We start from the raw sequence: 10,972 nt of genomic DNA, 5'->3' as shown, positions 1-10,972 counted from the left end.
CCTCTCGTCGCTCTCCTCAAGCCTCCTATTCTCGAACGCGCTTTGCGCCAACGCCGTTGCGCCACCACCCTGCCGCCGGCTGCGCTTGCGCCGAGCTCCGCCGGGCCTGTCCGCTTCGGACTTGCTATTCAGGAAAGGCGCTTACGCCGGCGGCGTGGCGGGGGGCGCATGGGCGCGAGGGGAGCCTACGCCGGTGGCGTAGCGCTGTCGCTGGCTGGCCGCTGCCCGCGGAGTGGTGAGAGGAGGCGAGAGGCGGCGTGAGGAGAGCGGGGCCGGGGGCGCCGCCATGGGGAGGCGGCCGCGGGGCAGCGGCAGCGCGGCCCGGCGCTGAGAGCCCGCGGAGGTAACCGCGCCGGGCTGCCCTGTTGCTGCGGTTCGCCCCGGCCGGGACCGGGCAGCGCCGGGGAGGTGGGGGGAGGCCGGGCCGGGCGTCGCCTCAGGCGGGGGCGGCGGGAGCCGGGGCGCTGGGGAGGCTGCGGGGCCGGGCCCGGAGGGGAGAACGGGCCGTGGGGCGAGACAGGTACCGGGGCTGGGCCTGGGGCTCGGCGGGGCACAGCTGGGGCCGGGGCGGGCTGGGGGGCCGGGGCCGCCTCGCTCCGGTCCCTCCGGCGATGCGGGTGTTGCAGCCCCGGGGAAGGGCTTCGGGCCCACCCGGGACCGCGCCCCCAGGCCCCTGTGCGAGCGGGGCCGCGGGGCTGGGGTCCCTGCCTGGCCGGCTCGGCGGGGCCGCCCCTCGCAGGATGTGGCTCCTTTGTGGGCGGCTTTCCTCCCCCCGGGGGCTGGGAAGTGTTGATCTGGGGAAAGGGACCGTGCTGAATCTGGTAGTTAAAATAGCTCTTTTTGGTTTGGTTTGGTGTTGGGGATTTTTTGTTGTTTCTTGTTTTGTTTCTTTAGCAGAGCTGGTGAGGATGAATGTGAGAAACAGGAAAAATGCCCTCCCCGTTCTGCCCCCGCCAGACAGGAGCTGACTGCAGCCGCTCCGAGGGGGAGCGGGGCCGCCGGGGCCTGCGCCTCCCGTCTGGCGGTGGCAGAAGGGAACTGAGCGACGCTCTTGGACCACGGGGGACGAATCGAAGCCGTGGGGATGGTTGGGAAGGTGTCTTTTCTTTTGAGGAACCGCCCGTGTTCTGGGCAGCGTGCGGACCTGCGGTCTTAGATGTATTTCTGAAGTTAAAAAATGAAGTTTGTTAAACATCTTTCAAGTTGCCGTGAAATTAGTCCGTTCTAAACAGGCTGGGGGTGACCAGGACCCGGGTCATGCCAGGTGTAAAGTGACCGTGAGCGGTTTGTACCAGCATGTTTAGAAGTTGCCTCCTTAACTAATGCATTTGTTTTCCCTTTGTCCAATAACTGTTGTGTATCTGGAGGTGAATTCCGAGGAGCCCGTGGGTTCCTCTGCCGGCGGGACAGTCCTGTCGGGCCGTGTGTCCCATTCCCCACCGCCAGCACGCAGGTTTAAAAATTGGGCCTTATATAACAAATTGGAGGGAACGTTTGGTGTTTGCCAGTGTGTCTGAAAGAGAATTGCTGTAAATTAGGGCAGGAGGCCTCCGTGGGGATCCATGGCGAGGCCTGCTCTGTGCCGGGGTAGGCCTGACTCCTGGGAGGAACTTGCCAGAGGTTTGTTGGGTTTGGTTTAATTCGGTGCGTTACAGATAGGCATGTTGTTCAGTGGTGATTCCATCGCTGCTGAGCACCTTTTGGGCCACTGGTGGGTTGTTGTCCGTGGTGCAGGTGACGATGGTCTAACGTGACTCTGCTACCTGGCTGGGGGCAGGTTCTCATTGTCCCCCCATGCCCGGGGACCCCCTGGGATTGCCTCATTAGCTTGTAGAGACAACTGCCCTGCTGCGTCAGTCTGCCTCGGGATGTCATCTCTTCTCGTTAGCTTCCCAGTCTGTAAGGCCTTATAAATCACTTGTGTAGTTTCTCTGTGAAAACAGCTGCCGCGCTGGTTCGCACCCGCACCACAGCGACTGGGGTGCAGTTGGTGGTGGTTTGCAGGGGAGACTGTTTATTCTGGGCAGTTTCCGTGGGCGCGCTGAATGGAGCTCTGTGTTCTGCCCTTGCAGCGTGCTCCGTGGTTGGTTTTCTGGTTGCAGCACTCTTCAGAGGAGCGAGTGGAGAGGAGGAAGTTGGCACTTGCAGTTCAGCAGGTTTCTGGATTCTGCCCTGCGAGTGCTCTCCGCGGTGTCAGGATGTACAGAGGCTCCTCCGTGCCTGGCCTCTCGTTTTGTATTCCGTTTCCGAGCTCCTGTGCAGCCCGAGCGTTGTCAAAACTGTTAATACGGGAGTGACTCAGCGGATCAATGGGAATGACATGAGGGTTGTGCTCGTGGACAATCAGTGTTTTTCCCCCCACCCCCTCCAGCCCCACTGGGCTGGAAGAGACGATGTCCGAGAGCAACTGCCAATAAACATGTTTACTGGACTCGGGCCTGATTGTGCTCTGGAGCCTTTTCTCCCCCCGGCGCTGTGGTTTTCCTGGCTAGGAGGAGCTCTGATGAGCTGGGCTGGACCAGCAACCCTGAGCTTTGGCTTGGCCATCCAGGTATGTGCCCGGCTGCTGGTCCGGGGGCGTTACAGGCCACTGGAAGGACCGGTCCTCACGTGAGCCGGGCTGGGCACGAGCTGGTTATCTCTGCCTCTGAAACAGGGGAACTGCAGCACTACGGGCACCAGCGGTTTGTCTGAGATGGTGAGGAAGCCTCGGGTGAGCAGCTGCCCCTGGGGATGCGCGGGAGGGCTGCGGAACAGCCGCTCTCCTTCCCCTTGGCCGGGCCTGGTTCGCCTTGCGCTGCTCCTGCGCCTTGGGCCGCAGCAGGAGTCAAACCCTCTTCCTTCATAGCGCTGCTGGGAGGGGGGACTCAGGTGGCAACGCAGGAGCTTCCTGCTTGTGTTTACCATGGCTTTTTGCTCAGAGCTTGTGGGAACAGCTCTGCCCGCAGCCCTGTAATTGGGCTTGGACTAGACAGACTTGGCTTGTCCCGGGCGCAGTGAGAAGCTGTGAAACTGGGGCTCCATCCTCAGACCCGGCCTTGGTGTGGCTTGGAGGCTGCTCCAGCGCTGCCGTACCCTGCGAGGCAGGAGAGAAAAGAGGGAGCAGAGTTCCCAGCAACTCTGCGACTCTGCCAGAGGATGAGTTATCTTCCCATTAGAAAAGCCGTGTGCTTATAAATAGTTCTGAGATTTTATTCCAGTGGATGTTTATACTTCCTCCTGGCAGTCTGCGTCTCCGATGGGTCCGTCGCTGTAGAGGAGAAACAGGGCTCAGTGCTGAGGAAGGTGTAAAAGTGGTGTTCTGCTGGGGCAGCTAACGTGGAGCGTTTGGGCTCTCCCTCTGGCTCCCAGATCCGCGCTGTTGCCCTCTGTTTCCTGGGGAATTGGAAATCCCTGCGCAGGCTGCAGCCCTGCAGCCCTTCCTGTTGGACAACCCCTCCCTTGCATGTTATGTTGATGCATTATTCTTAATAACTGGCTCAACAAAGAGCTTACTGCAGAGCATGCATCGAGCGGAGATGTTCCGAGATGCCTCCTTCCTTCTCTGACAGCGAAACCCGGATCTGCTCTCTCCAGGCTCGTCTCTCCCCGAGCTGCCCAGAGCTCTGGTGGCACGGCTGGTGGGGCCCGCCAGCCCCGCTGCCGTGGGGAGCGAGGGCAGGAACAGCGCGTGCTGGGGGCCAGCGCGGCGTGCGTGAAACCACAGAGCGTCTGTCTGTCTTCCGCTCGCTGCGATGGTAACGGTGCAGCAGATCGGTGCACTCGATAAGTGCTGAGGTGATCCCACGCTGTGCAATTTAGGAAATGGTTCTTCAGGTGAGCTGAAACCTGGAGGTGAGAATTTGCAGGGTGGTTCAAAATGCTCTTTGGAGCAGGATGTTCGTGATTTCTTTCACAGCTCACAGTAAGGAGAGTTTGCTCCTGGAGTAGAGGAAGTCAATTAGTTCTTGAAACACTTGAATTTGGCTGCTTTGTTTCCAAAAAGAGGATGGACAGAAGCTCGCCGTGTGTCCAGGAAGGCTTCCCTGTGCCCGTGAGGTCTGCACACTTCTGCTGGAAGGCTGGTGACAGTCACATTTTCCAGCAGTGTCCTGCTGCCGTCTGCCTTCTCCTGCGCTGTCAGACCGTGTCACTCACAACGCTGCAGCGTGAAGGTTCTCACGCAGGAAACGAAGGTCTCGATGTCTTGAGGCAAATTCACCTGTGACACTAAAACCGAGGCCTCTGCTTCCTCTCCAGCCTCAGCCCCGCTGCTCTCGGTGGGGACAGCGCTCTGACAAAGCGTCTGATTTGGTGTCCCTGGGCTGAGGTGGCGATCAGTTGAGTGTGAGAGCGTTGGAATGAGCCACGGTGCTGTTGCAACCATGTCTTGGGAATGAGGTGTTGGAAATAAGGCCCTCGTTGTGCTCCCAGGGTGTTTGAGACGCTGAGAGTCTGGAAGAAAGAAGTGTTAATTTTTTTATCATGCAATTTCACTTGTCCACCAACTAAAGCCTATCCTGTAGCCCTTTGTTATTTATCATTATGTAATGTTTTTTAATGAGGGAGGCCTGGCTTTTGCTTTGCAAATGGTGAATTAGGCAGTTGGCAGGTGACATGCGGGCTTTGTCAGCCTGAGAGGGATGTTCTTGAGCTAATAAACGGGGGCTAAGGCTGGTCTTGGACTCGGATTTAGCGAGGCATCCTCTGAGCAGCCGAGCAGCCCGCGTGGGGCGGCGGCGCTGGAGCTTTGTGGGTACCTGGGGAGCGCGGCCACGTCGCTGGGGTTCCTTCCCCTCCCAGTCTGGCGGCTGGAAAGCCTTGCTGAGAGTGGCGATGCCTGGTGCCGGGGGCTGGCTGACGGGCTCCGAAAGGTCAGCGGTAATCCAATTTAAACCCGAACGGAGCTGCGAGGGGTTTGTATGCCTCAGAAGCTCCGTTCGTACAGACTCTTGTTGCTCAATGTTTTCAGGTAGGAAAATCTCGCTGCTTTTTTGCTTTTGAGAGAGCACTGAGGTATAAACAACAAAACAAGAAGCCCTTTTTCTTTTCCTTTTTTCGCACGAGCTGTGGCAACGCTGGAGTTTGTACCCTGCCCAGTTTCCCCGGTTTGATGCGGGGAGAGGACGGTGCTTTCCAGCACCTTCTGTGCCTGCGTGTGGGCGAGGGCCGGGCTGAGGAATCCCCCACCCCCAACTACACCGATCCCTCTTATCCCAAAGGCGATGGCGGTTTGAGTTGAAGTAAAGCTTTAGTGTTCCCAAGTACAGAGAGCATTAAGGACGGTGCAGTTGGTGTGCCAAAGGGATTGCTCGCAGCGGTTGTCTCTGCGTGTGGGGTCAGCGTGCGATGGGACAAGGCACCAGAGGGCTCGGAGCCGACAGGTATGGACTAGTCCCTGCCTCAGGCCTTGGGAATTCCTGCACAAACGTGCTGGAGCTGGTTGCTCAGTGGGCTTCCGCGCTGGCGAAGGAATAGGAAGTGCTTGGAGGGATGGAGCTTGAACATTTCCTGCGAGGTAACTCGCAGCTGATTTTAGACCCGTGTTGTTTTCCTAGCAGTGTCTGCCTGATCAGGGGATCCCGAGAGGGGGTTGTCGGAGTCCCCAGCAGACTCTCCAGCCTGAAGCAGGAGGAGTTTCGGTACAGGAAAAGGAGTACAGAGAGGAATTCCAGCCCAGCAGACGTCGCGGCTCTGAGTCACAGCACAGCAGGGGATGTTGCCAGGGAGCAGCTCTCCACCGCTCAGGCCCCTTTTCTCCCCCCCCAGACCCACTCCTTGGAGCAGGGTGAGCCGAGCAGGGTGCTCCTCGAGCTTACCAGGTTTGGGAGAAACTCAGTTAACGCACCACGCTGAATTTAGCAGGATATGGAACAAACACGGGGAACAGGAGTTATCGTGCGGTGTGCTGTTCAGGCACACCTGTGCTATGCTGCAGTAACCGTTCTCTAGCTTGAAGCTCTCTGGGTAAATCTCTTGTGGCGTTTTGCCATGGAGGAATGGTGGGCAGATCCTTTGTGTTGGAGCAAACCCTGGTTTCAGGTGGTTTTGGCAGGAGCTCCCTTGCCTGGCTGCGAGGGAGGTGTGCGAGCAGGACAGTGACGCAGCGGCCCCGGCGGACTTGGCTCGGCAGTGACGGAGCATCGTGGGGCTGCTCCGGGGTGAAGCGAGGCCGCTCCGTGGGGGCTCTGGCCGCTCCGTGGGGGCTCTGGCCACTCGGGGCTGTTTGCAAAGCCACGTCAGGAGCTCTGCTCCCCTGTTCTGCGTGCAGACTGCCCACAGCCTCCCAGGGCCCGGCTGCAGCTGTGCTTCAGGTGTACTTTTTTTCCCCCTTCTCGCCCTCCCCTCTCCTTTTCCTGTGCTGACATCTCTCTGACTTCTTGGGCTCCTACTTTGCTGAGATGTTTTCTTGCAAGAGCTAGCATGTCTGTGGGGAAGCTGGGCTGCCTGCATAGCAGGAACAGCCTAGAGCGTCTTCCACACCGGAGAGGTGAGTTTGCCAGGCACAGCTGGATGGAAGGGTGGGCGCCTTTGGGGCGGTGGTGGTGCAGCCCGAGAGGGGAGGACAGCAGGTGCGGGTGCCCGCGCTGCAGTCTGGATGGCACCCAGGGCTCCCAGCAGGTCGTCCCTAATGTTTCTCTGAGTATATAAGCACAGACCTGGAGATGAAACTCAAAATCCTCCTGTTCGCAGCGCGAGGATGCATTGCAGCGGGCTTGGCTCGCTGACAGCGGACACCGGAGGTGTGATCGAGCACGAGCAGGGGATGGTTCCACTGCTGACTGTGGTCCTGGCAGGGGACAGGCAGAGCCTGAAATCCGACTTCTCCTGACACAAGAGTGTAGCACTTGCTGCTTTGCTCCTATTTTTGTTCAGAGCCAGAAATCAAAGTCCAGAGTGGTGCTTCTCCAGCCAGATTCATTTAAAGGCACTCGCTATTGTTTTAGGGCCAATATTTAACTCGTGCCTGTTAGGCTCTGTTTGCCTTAAGGAAGAAGTCTGAGTGAGGAACGTCCACTGCGGGGGGAAGCAAAGGGGATTTCAGGAAGCAGGTTTGTCTCCGTGTTTACAGGTCCGTGTTCCTCTCCTGGCAGGTACGGAGGCCGCTCTGGCCGGGAGGAAGTGTTTGTGCGCCCGGCGCTGGAGCCGCGGCTGTGCAGGGTGTGTCTGCTCGCGCAGCCCGGCCTGCGCCGCTGCTGCCAGCGGGGATTTAAAGGCACCGGTTTGGAGCTGCTTCCCAGCTGGGGCTGGCGTGGGCAGCCGGGCCGCAGCCTGCGTAAACTTCCTGATAAAAGCAGCTTATCGGGAAAACGCTCTGCTGCGTTTTGCCCTCTCTGTGGTCTCTGGTAGCAAGAGTTCATTAGCCGTGAAATCCTCTGCAGTGGATCCTGCTAATGGCAGGATTTCCCATTCCCTGCGCTTGTGGCTCCTCCTGTCCTCTGTCGCCGTTCTGTGTGGTCCTTCTCACAGTGTGACACGCGCACACCGTCACGCAGCCTGCAGTCGCCCCAGGAGGGTGTTTGCTGCTGCTGGTCCCGTGTTTGTAGGCAGGGCGGCTGCGTGGAGCTGTGTGCTGGTGCCGCCTGTCAAAATCCAGGTCAGGTGTTGCTGGCGTCTGCGTGGGCCGGTCGTGGTGTGCGAGGACGCGGCGATGGAGAGCAGCCTGGGCCTCTGTTCCTGCCTTCTTAGGGCAGTTCAGTAATTCTGAGTCTGAATGTGAATCACAGAATGGTTTGGGTTGCAGGGCCCTCCCCCGCTCCCCAGTGCCCCCCCTGCCATGACAGGGACATCTTCACCAGCTCAGGTTGCTCAGAGCCCCGTCCAGCCTGGCCTGGGATGTCTCAGGGATGGTTCATCCACCACCTCTCTGGGAACCTGGGCCAGGCCCTCAGCACCCTCAGGGCAGCAATTCCTTCCTCATGTCCAGCCTGAATCTCCCTCCTTTAGTTTAAACCATCACCCCTTGTCCTGTCTCAACAGCCCCTGCTCAAAAGTCTGTCCCCATCTTTCTTTTGGGCCCCTTTTAAGTCTGGAAAAGCCACAATGAGGTCTGCCCTGAGACCTCAGTGGAACCTGGGCTTCTTTAGCTACCTGGTAACCCTCTGCCCAGACTTCTGGTGCTCTGTGCTCTCGATTGGATGCTTCTGGCTGTGCTTGACTATTTTATGCTTAGATACAGAAAGAACATGTTTCCTGTTGAGGCAAAATCAAAGGCAGGTGGCGGTTTGCAGGCCAGCCCGAGGGGAAGGCTGGGCCTGTGTGCAGAGCTCAGCCCAGCTCTGAAGGGTTGAGAACTTCCCTCTCTGTGTAGCACAGGGCTCCTGAGCAGCCCTTGATCCCAGCTTAGGGGAGCCAGGCCCAGCCGGAGCTCAACTCTGGCTTTTAGTGACAGGTTTGGTGCTGGGCAAGTCAAGGCTTTGGTCAGAGCCCCGTCCAGCTCGGGTGGTGATCGGGGACTGTTTTAGAAGATGTCAGCTGACTTTTCCCCACCTCTGGATGCGCTGCAGGCACCTGGTACTGTCTGTGATGCTGGTGATGACTCCATGGTGACAACTGAGCTGTCCCTTCAACCCGAGGGCTCTGGCGGGAGCCCAACTGGCCCCTCTGTTGTTGTGTTCCCAGTTTGAAAGGCCGTAGAGGGGCTCGTGTTCCAGAATGGGGCTGGGAGCCCCTCTGAGCACCCGCCCACGGGGCACCCACCGGCTCGGGAAGACTTGACCCGTTTCCCTCATGAGCGTTGATGGGTTTAGGCCCACAAGCTGGCTGCGTAATGAATGAGGGAGCCAGGGGAGCTGTGTTCTGTCTGCAGGGGCTGGACGAGGTGATGGGAACCAGAAACATAAGTCATTAGCTCAAAAAAAAGAAGAGGTTTGGGTTTTGGATGGAGTTGTGTTCTAGAGAAGGATGAACGTGTGTTGGCTGGGTTTTCTGGGACAAATCGGAGAAGCGAGAGCCCAGAAATGAGGGAGAAGGGACAGTTTGTTCATGCAAATAATGTTCCAGGTATTAATAGCAGCAAGATGAAGTGGGTCCTCCTGGGGGGTGTATCCTGCGTGTTCCTTCATGTGAGTGATCCCTCTGACTTCATAAAGCAACCCTTTGTGTAGGGCCCAGAGACGCAGGTCTTGAGCAGGTGAGGTCGCGCTAGATCTCCCCATTTGAGAGTTTTGGATGAACCCCTTGAAAAGTTCCGTGTCCACCCACAGCACCTCTGTAACCACCTTTTGGCTGTAGCCGCTCCTGCGGTGTTCCTGTTTCATTCCTGGCCTCCTGATCCTGCACCAAACGCCTGCAGGTGGGGACTGAGGGAGGGTGAGAAATGACCTTTGGAATGTGCCTTTCTGCTCTGAAGGTTGGTGGCAAACCGGAGTCCTTAGTGCACGAAGCTGTCACGGTGCTTAATAAAGGGCTGGGAGTCTGACCCTCCGTGTGAGGGATGGGAAAGGAAAAGGATCCCGTGGCATGACTGGGAGTGGGACGTAGGTCTCTGTTGTGAGGCTTATCCCCCGCTGCAAGCCAGCAGATTGGGGTATTTATGTAGCTCTTGGGAATTTGTCCCAGTTAGTCTCCAGTTAGTTGGGAATTACCCTTCTCTGCCTGCCTTTTCTTCTCTGAAATCACAGGCACTTCCCCATCCGTAAGGTAAGCAGGTCGCTCCTGTACCTTCGGGAGGCTGCGAGGAAGGATGTGTAATGGATTGAGCTGTGAGGTCTTGTAATAGAGGGGGTGGGAAGACAAATGCCTGGTGGATTGCTCGTGGCTCCTCGGAAGATGCTGCTGGCGCTTGCGTGTAAGCTGATGGATGTTGCCGTGCCACGGCGCTTCCCTCCGCCCCGGTTACTCTGCAGGAGAGGTTATTGCATGGTGCTGCTGTTCCTGCCCCCAGTCTGGGCTGCGGGTCCTGCCGTGGCCATCTCCCCCATTTGCAGCAGGGAAGTGGTTCTGGCATCTCAGCGCAAGGGCTGTGACAGCTCTTTGGGAGAGGTTTCCGTGTGAACCCCCCGGAGCCTTCCCTTCCCTCCCCCTTTTCTTTCCCTCCCCAGTTCTTAAGGTTTGGCTGTAATTGGAGAGGAAATGTGTGGGGTTGGAGCAACCTGGGGAAAAAAAGCAGAGGGGGAAATGGTGTTGGCTTGAATGTGGGACAGCTCGAGTTGGCAGAGCTGCAGTTTGCAACCCAGAAATGGAAACAGCCCTTGTCACCGGTGGGAATGACGCCCCCTCCGCCACCCTGCTCCGGGCTCTCCAGGGCGTGGGCTCCACTCTGGACTGGGACAGAGCAGAGCTGGCCTCGTTCCCCCCTTCCTTGCCACCCTTGGGGGCTTGGGGAAGTTGCAGTGACCCATAGTTTGGTGATTGAAGAGATAATGGGACCCAGGTACCCCTTTTTTCCCTACCGTGTCTTGCGAAAGGCTACCCCAGATCTGCCAGCACAGCTGCTTCCTAACCTGGTTCTGTCAAGAGGATATGGGTTAAGGGGAAAAAAATACATCTACTATTAAAAGTGCTTATGCCAACCCAGATCCTGCTGACAGCAAAGGGTTTGGTAGCGATACACACGACAGGAGGCCAAGCAGATCTCTGCGGTGACGGTCCCCAGATGGGCTGAGGAGCAGGGAACCTGCTGTCACCCGTGTGTCACCGCGGCGGCGCACGAGCCGCTGACAGCCGGGCTGGGTGCGCGTCAGATCTGCCGGGCGGTGTCCCGTGGGTCTGCTCCCCGCTTCGAGCTGCGGCGGGTTGGAAACCCCCTGGAAAGCCCTTCTGGCCCTGGAGTGCTCACTTGTCCCCGTTCCCTGTGGGATGAGATCTCAGATCTTGGAGATGGGGATAAACAGGCTGTGCTTTATGTGGCTTCCATCTCTGCCACTTCCTCCCCTGCCCTGATTCCCAGGGTGGCGTTGGGACGAAGCTCTGTTATTTGAGGTCCTGGGCAAATTAATACAGCAATTCTCATGAGAAGTGTTGATGAAGGTGGAAGGCGGGAGCGAGTGGG

At 58.2% G+C, this 10,972-nt stretch overlaps 1 protein-coding gene across 2 annotated transcripts in view; it reads left to right on the top strand.

The window, feature by feature from the left end:
* The first annotated feature begins 120 nt into the window (after nt 1–120).
* The window catches only part of CSNK1G2 (casein kinase 1 gamma 2), a 30,871-nt gene continuing 20,019 nt past the window's right edge, over nt 121–10,972 (top strand). Inside the window, exon 1 of one of the 2 annotated variants that reach the window (XM_065858276.2) lies at nt 121–235. The gene's annotated coding sequence lies outside the window, so the exon portion shown is untranslated. Of the gene's footprint in view, nt 344–10,972 lie in introns of both variants that reach the window. The other variant, XM_065858275.2, reaches the window with a different exon arrangement.

Source organism: Patagioenas fasciata, chromosome 27 (assembly GCF_037038585.1).
Source record: "Patagioenas fasciata isolate bPatFas1 chromosome 27, bPatFas1.hap1, whole genome shotgun sequence".
Taxonomy (NCBI): Eukaryota; Metazoa; Chordata; class Aves; order Columbiformes; family Columbidae; genus Patagioenas; species Patagioenas fasciata.
The sequence above is the reverse complement of the archived record's forward strand: the minus strand, read 5'-3'. Positions and strand labels throughout refer to the sequence as shown.